The following is a 6950-nucleotide window of genomic DNA, read 5'->3' on the forward strand; positions in this document are numbered from 1 at the left end:
TGCAGCAAAGTTAATTACTGCAGATGGAACAGTTGTTCTGTGCTTCTCAAGAGATTTCCATGGCTGGAGAGTAAGGCAGTGGCTCGTGAATTCATGACGTTTCCTGGTTTGCATCTTTCTTCCTTTTTTTAAAGCAATAATCTCAATAAATCCTCTGCCGTAGTTAAAGGATGCTGTGCATTTACGGCAACTTTGCTCTTCCAGCTTAAACGTAAGCCATTAAATTTTACCCTTCACCCACAAAATAACTGGTCTTTGCTTCTCTCATTATAAAGCAGAGCTCGGGGTGGTCTCCTGCCTCCACTCTTATATCTCCAGGTCTGTATCAAGAGCTGGCTCCCAGTACTCAGGGAAGATTAAATGCGACTGATTTTTGTACCTCTGACACCTGAAAGAACTCATGCGAGCTGTAGACCGGGAAGCATTTTTAGCAGCAGACTTTTTTCATTGCATTTCTGCATCACCACTCTTGACCCTCCACCTTTTATTAATCTGGTGCAGGGTTTAAACATACCTTTGGGATTAATTTTTGAGTATCTTTGAGTATCTAAGAAATTTTTTTTTTGTAAGGACTTCAAAAAGCCTTAACTGCAGAAGTGTTTAAAGTGATTTACATGAGTGACATGAAATAAACATACTTATTTGCATTTAGAAAAGTATCGTCTAGTTTTTTTTTTTTTTTTTAAGAGGGTTTGGCAACTGTGATGCGTGACCTGTGTTGATGTCAGAGCACAATTTGGCTTTTAATAGGAATGGAGGCTTAAGCGGGGCATTACATCTTTCCTTCCTCTTGAAATTGTCACTCCATAATCCCTTGGCAAAGAGTAACGCAGCTAGATTAGTGGGCCAAACCCGAGCTTCTAAATTATCATTGGAAGGCCCACAAAAAAGGACCTCTTAAAACCTATTGCATATTTGAGCTGACACGATCCAAAGTCGCTCCTTTTTATTGTGCTCAGACAAAATGTATATATGTTATTACCATTGCAACGGGTGTGAGTTGGAGATAGAGGGCACCAGGGGCTCCAAAACTTGTTGATGATTAGAGCAGCAAAACACTCAGGGATTTAATAACAGCGAACAGACTCGGTCCATCTGGGCCAGCGGAGGGGGGTCGATTAATCCCTGTCTCTATAAAGTATGAAGGAATGTTAAGAATGGCCATTGGAAAAAAACTAAATGGCCTAAAACATTATTGTTTTTAATTGCAATTATTAACAACAATAATTATTGCATTGCAAAAATGTCTTGTTATTATTGTTGTTTAGTTATTATTTTACAGCAAGAAAAATATCAGATTTTGCTCTGAGCCATTCATCTTGACTGTAATTATGTAATTATCAAGTCACCTTCTCTAGTGAATATAACACATTATCAGCTGTCAGTGGTATCAATACATCAAATGACAACTGAACCTGCCCATCGATTTAAACCCCAGCTACTTTAACAAGATAATTAATATTATTCATTTCATTTGTTATATATATTATATTGTTATCTCAGTATACATTCCTCATTCATTGTGCTACTGAACACATATAACCAGTATGAGTCCAGTTACATAGATGTTTCGTTGGAACAGTCATCCTGTCAGCCCTTCAGTAAATACAACCAGACAAAGTGTATTAAAAAGAATGTCAAAGACATTTCATCCTTTGTGTCATGATGTCACTTTAGGTCGTTGGCCACTGCTGGGTATAGAAATTGCATTCTATATGTTGACCAAGTCCGTCTCAGCAATTCCCCATGTTCAGAGCAACTGCTCTGTTCCCATCAGTGTCCCAGTGACAGGGAATGGGATCTGTTGAGAGAACTGTGTCTCGCTCTGCCCCCCAAACCCCCCTCCCCTATACACTCTCTCATTTTACAACCTGCTGGTAAACATGCATTTCAAAGCCATGCCAATCACAAGCACTGGGAAACTCCCCTACTTTCCTTTAACAACGCAGTGACGGTATTTATGAAGTGGATACTGTGTGTTTACAACGTGTTGACTCACATTGACTCAACACGATGAGCCTATATGTAATTAAACACAAGCACAATAGACAGTCACACACAACACACACACAATCACATTAGGCGGCTCACACTCTGCCAGCGACGAGATCCAAGCCACTTATTCTTTCACATCCCTGACGCTGCTCCTTGACTTTGTCTTGGGAGGTAGAAAGCATAAGCCTGAGCCAATATGCTGTTACTGATTTAAAGCGGATTATCATTTCCTGTCCTACGCTTTGGAGAATCCTCTAAAATATTCACATTGGCATCCCTGGATTAGTGCAAAAAAAAAAAAAAAGCAAAACAGATCTTTTTTATTTTTTTTTAAACCGCATAGGGCGGTTTTCCTCTCAGTATTTTTCACTCTGACTTAAAGTTATGATGGTGCTCAGTTAGCAATGACTCTGAAGGCTGTCTTATTCACGAAGTTGTCAGACTTCACACCCATTCACTTGCACCCAGTAAACGGGTCTCAGTAGCTGCTAAGATGAAAAGCTGCAGCTGCTTTCACCATCCAGAAACATGTCTGTTTGACTTTTCATGCACGCTCCTAGACTCCTGCCTATTAGCAAAGGCTTGCGTCCATTGTCATGTTTCTACGGTAATCTGTTTTAAGACATGACTTTAATTCTTGTAAATGCATTGCACGGTTACATTGAGCCTCTAAGTCTGCACAAGACAAATATGAACACTCAAAATGTTAACGTGGCATTGTTTTTAATCCATGTTTTATCTAAATAGTGCAATATAATAGAGCATCATTGAAAAAAGAAAAGTTAACCTTTTAACACTGTGAGCATTATCATCATCAATAGATTCGATGTAATTTAATAACAGAATGGGAGTCTGGGTCCCATGGCAGGTGCTGTAAAACATTTAAGGGGTTTTAAAAGCACAAATGTTTAATGCTTGAAAAGCATATGTACCAAAAATGTTCTGTAGTGGAGTCCTGATTGAATATGCATCATAAATACAATGAGGTGGATTTATGTGACATTTTTTCCATATTACAAAAAAAAACCTATGCATCAACCATGACAAGACTGCAGCTTTATACTGTACGACCTCTCCACCAAACATTTTTGAGGCTAAAATCAACACCTCAAAGTTGTGTGTTCCTCAGGCCATTGTTCAACTACTGTGGAAGGGAACATTAGCCTTCTGAAAGAGGGTACTACATTCATGGAATACTGTTTAAAGCGTGAAGTTGGTCAACAATGTTTAGGTAAATTGTGTGACAGCTACATGAATGCAGGACCAAAAGATTCCCAGCATACCATTGCCCAAAACCATTGCATTGTGTCCACCAGCTTGCCTCGTTCCTCTAGTCCATCCTGGTGCTTTGTCTTCCCCAGGAGAGTGACACAAATGCACCCAGTTACCTATATGATGCCATTCATCAGACCAGGGCACTTTCCTTTATTGGCCTATGCTCCAATTCTGATGTTCAGATACCCATGGTAGTCACTTTTTGTGGTAGACAGACCCATCCCCAACAAGCAGTGATGTACTTTTCAGACTTTTGAGCTCTTTTATTGGATGAAAGAACATGGGACAGCCTTTGCTCGTCATGTGCGTCAGTGAGCCTTGGCCTACCATGACCCTGTCACTGCTTCGTATTTTTTCTTTCCTGGACCACTTTTGTTAGATCCTGACCACTGCAGACTGGGAGCAAGTGCTACAGCTTTGAAGATGCTATGACCCAGTCGTCATCACAATTTGGACCTTTTTTCTGCTTTCAGCACATCAACTTCATGTTAAAAACAGTCTCCTGCTCCCCTGATTTTATTGTCAGTTATCAAGATAATCAGTTAATTAATTTCACTCGTCAGTGTCTTTTATCTTATTGCTGTTAAGAGCTTTTATTTTAAACAATTAAACATGCACAAAAATGACAACTGAATACTCATGCTGTTAATTTAGTAAAACTCACCAAAGTGTGAGAAATTTAGGGTTTATGGTCCATGTTGCATTCAAGGGCACCTCCACCAGCATCAGTAGCTCCAAGGGCCAAGGGGGGGATTTGGCAATGTGTTGCAACGTCACCCTTGGTTCCTCTTTTCTCATCTTTCCTCGCTCCTGCAAGTTAAAATTCGGAATTGATAGGTGGCTTGCCTACAAGCTACACGATGGTTTTGAGCTGCACTCACATCTGTGCTCTTTGAAGAATGATGAAATACGGCCTGCCGTTCTTCTCAGATCCCTTTTGCTCAGTTGTTGGCAGCTTTTCGCCACCCTTTCACTTTTAGCACGGGCTGTTTCGTAATACAATTTCACGTTGTCATTGCTTCATCAGTGAAATCTGGAATTTCTGTCTGGGCGCACATAAGCAAACTCATTAATCTTCTCTCTGCTAATTTTAGACGTTGATTAATACTTCCTCTGATAATATTCTGAGAGTTAAAGTTCACACGTAGCCGCAAACTGACAGCTGCGTTTTACGTTTGCCACTCACTTGTCTGTTTATCTTTTACCTCGCCGCCTTCATGCAATGTCCTTGTTCTGTTTTGCATTGTCGCTGTGTTTCATGCCACCAAACAGCAATGCCATTTTGTTCCTTTTTGTACAGGACGCTGGTCGTTCATGCTGACTTGAGCAAGAATTCCTGCCCCATCAGCAGTGAGAATGCGCATCAACTATGTCAAATACTACATTTAGGTCATGTCAGGATTACATCACGTACAATAAATCTAGTGTGTGTGTAGTCAGCTGTCTTCTTTCTCTGTGGGCATGTGAATGGCTGCGTTTGTCACGGCCCAATACGTATAGTGATGGACAAGCTGATGGATTTTACCTCTGTATGTTTGAGTGGGGTTTTTTTTTGCATATACATGTCGAGTACTGGCAGATATATTTCCGTTATCCAGTAGCTCAGGCTGCAGCCAGTGAGAAAGTGTCACATGCCAACGGCAATGCTATTCTCACCATGCACTGCATGTCCCTCCTATAATCACGGGTGCATTTGGACCCACAGTGCTAATGACCTGCCGATTAGTACAACAGTGGACAGGGTGGAATGTTAATTTGGTAGAAGGAATTTGGTCTCGGGTCAGCAGGGGGGAAGCCTTCTTCCAGTCAAAGATTAACAAACTTAGGGAGGGAGTCAGTCTGGTGACTTTCCAGCACAGAGGAGCACAGAAACAAATGGACACATTACACCCGTGTGTGTTTGTATGTGTGCTCGTGCACAAGTGTGTATTTGCATTTGTGTGAGTGAGGCTATGGGTCTATGTGCATGCAAGCCTGCACAGAGGACAGGAGACAGTGACAAGGTGAGCAGATCGTCACCCTTGTCTGACCCTTCCAGACTGTGGGCAGACTGTGACAGCTTACAGGTAGCAGCTCCAGCCCTCAGCCCCCATCTCTCTCTGGAACACGGCCATCTCCCCTTGTCACACAAAACTCCTCCAGGTCCCTCCACCTCCCAGCTCCAGCCATTGTGCTCAGAATCACTATGCAATCCATGGCAGGGCAAGTTGCACTTTGCATGTGCAGACTTTGTATTCCATTTCTGTATTTTTTAAATGTTGCTTGCCTCTCTCTTCCTTAAAGAAGCAGCACGCTGCCGATGATACAAGCTCAGGTGGGCACAATTGAAGGTCTTCGTGTATTAATATCTAAATCACAGTTTAGTCCAGATCATCTGTCATCATTTAGTCAGCCTGATCAGAAATTGTCATGATCCCCAGGAATGTATAATGAAACATTATTTATACATTGTACATTAATCATATAAATTATTTAAATGTCTATGGTCTTTATGTGTTGTTTGTGAGGTCAATGGATAGCTTTTGAACATATGCTGGCATAACTGTGTATCTATAGTATAAGACAGAGAAAAAAGAATAACGGGAGAAAGAGGGGGGGACAGAAGCTCTTCAGACTCCACTGATGAAGATGAGGAAATCATTTTCAGGCAGAAGGATGGATGGACAGTCAGTGAGTAAGGATTGAAAATAGTAAGGAGGTCAAAGGTTCAAAGGCCAATGGCTTACTTCAGGGAGTAGATGAGAAATCTTGATGTGAAAATACAATGTGAGGGAGATGACTTTGATGCCCACCACATCCCTAGAAAATCTCAAAGGCAGTACATGTGCCTCTTTGTGGCAAATGCCTCAGTGTGCAAAAGCACAAAAAAATGTCAAGGTGTCCAGGGTGGAGATGCACTTCTCTGCCAAAGACTTTTCAAGAGAATGCCTGCCAGATGCATCTAAAGATCAGCAGCCTCGAGACATACAAATGACATCTGCTATGATCAAGTGGATCACTCCCCAGTTTTCTTCTGAGAAGGGAAGCTCTGGGTTTTGCACAGAAGGACAGACTCCTGTTAGAGGTCTGTCGTTCATCTGTCCTTTAGCACTTTGTTCACATAATTCCATAATGGATGAATAGAAAGACAGGGTATGGGTATGCTCATGGGTATTGTTCTTTGACATCAACATGCTTTTACTCTTTTCATTTTGTTTCTATTGATGTAAAAGGTAGACCAAGGAGGATTGGAATAGTGATGCTGTTTAGACATGAAAACAGCCTGACTTTGCAGGCCTGATTTGGTCATTTTGTTCACAACATGAATGCTGTGTTACTGTACTTGCATTTGATGGTAGGAAATTTGAAGGACATTGTCACTTCAAATATGGTCACTACAAATTGAATAGCTTATCTTTCTTACACGACTGTGAAAGCTATCTTACATTTTTGTGAACCATAAATCTGACATGTCTTGTGAGGTCATCAAACAAATGTGGTGGACAGTGGGGGACAATGCATCAACCATATCTGCAGAAGCATCCTATTTTATTTTTTTATTTTTGGTTATGCTATACAAATTATATATATACACACACACACACACATCAACCACATCAGCAGAAGAATTATATATATATATTCTTCTGCTGATGTGGTTGATGCATTGTGTGCCCCCCACAAAAAATATTATAATACAC

This window comes from Denticeps clupeoides, chromosome 4 (assembly GCF_900700375.1).
Source record: "Denticeps clupeoides chromosome 4, fDenClu1.1, whole genome shotgun sequence".
Classification (NCBI taxonomy): Eukaryota; Metazoa; Chordata; class Actinopteri; order Clupeiformes; family Denticipitidae; genus Denticeps; species Denticeps clupeoides.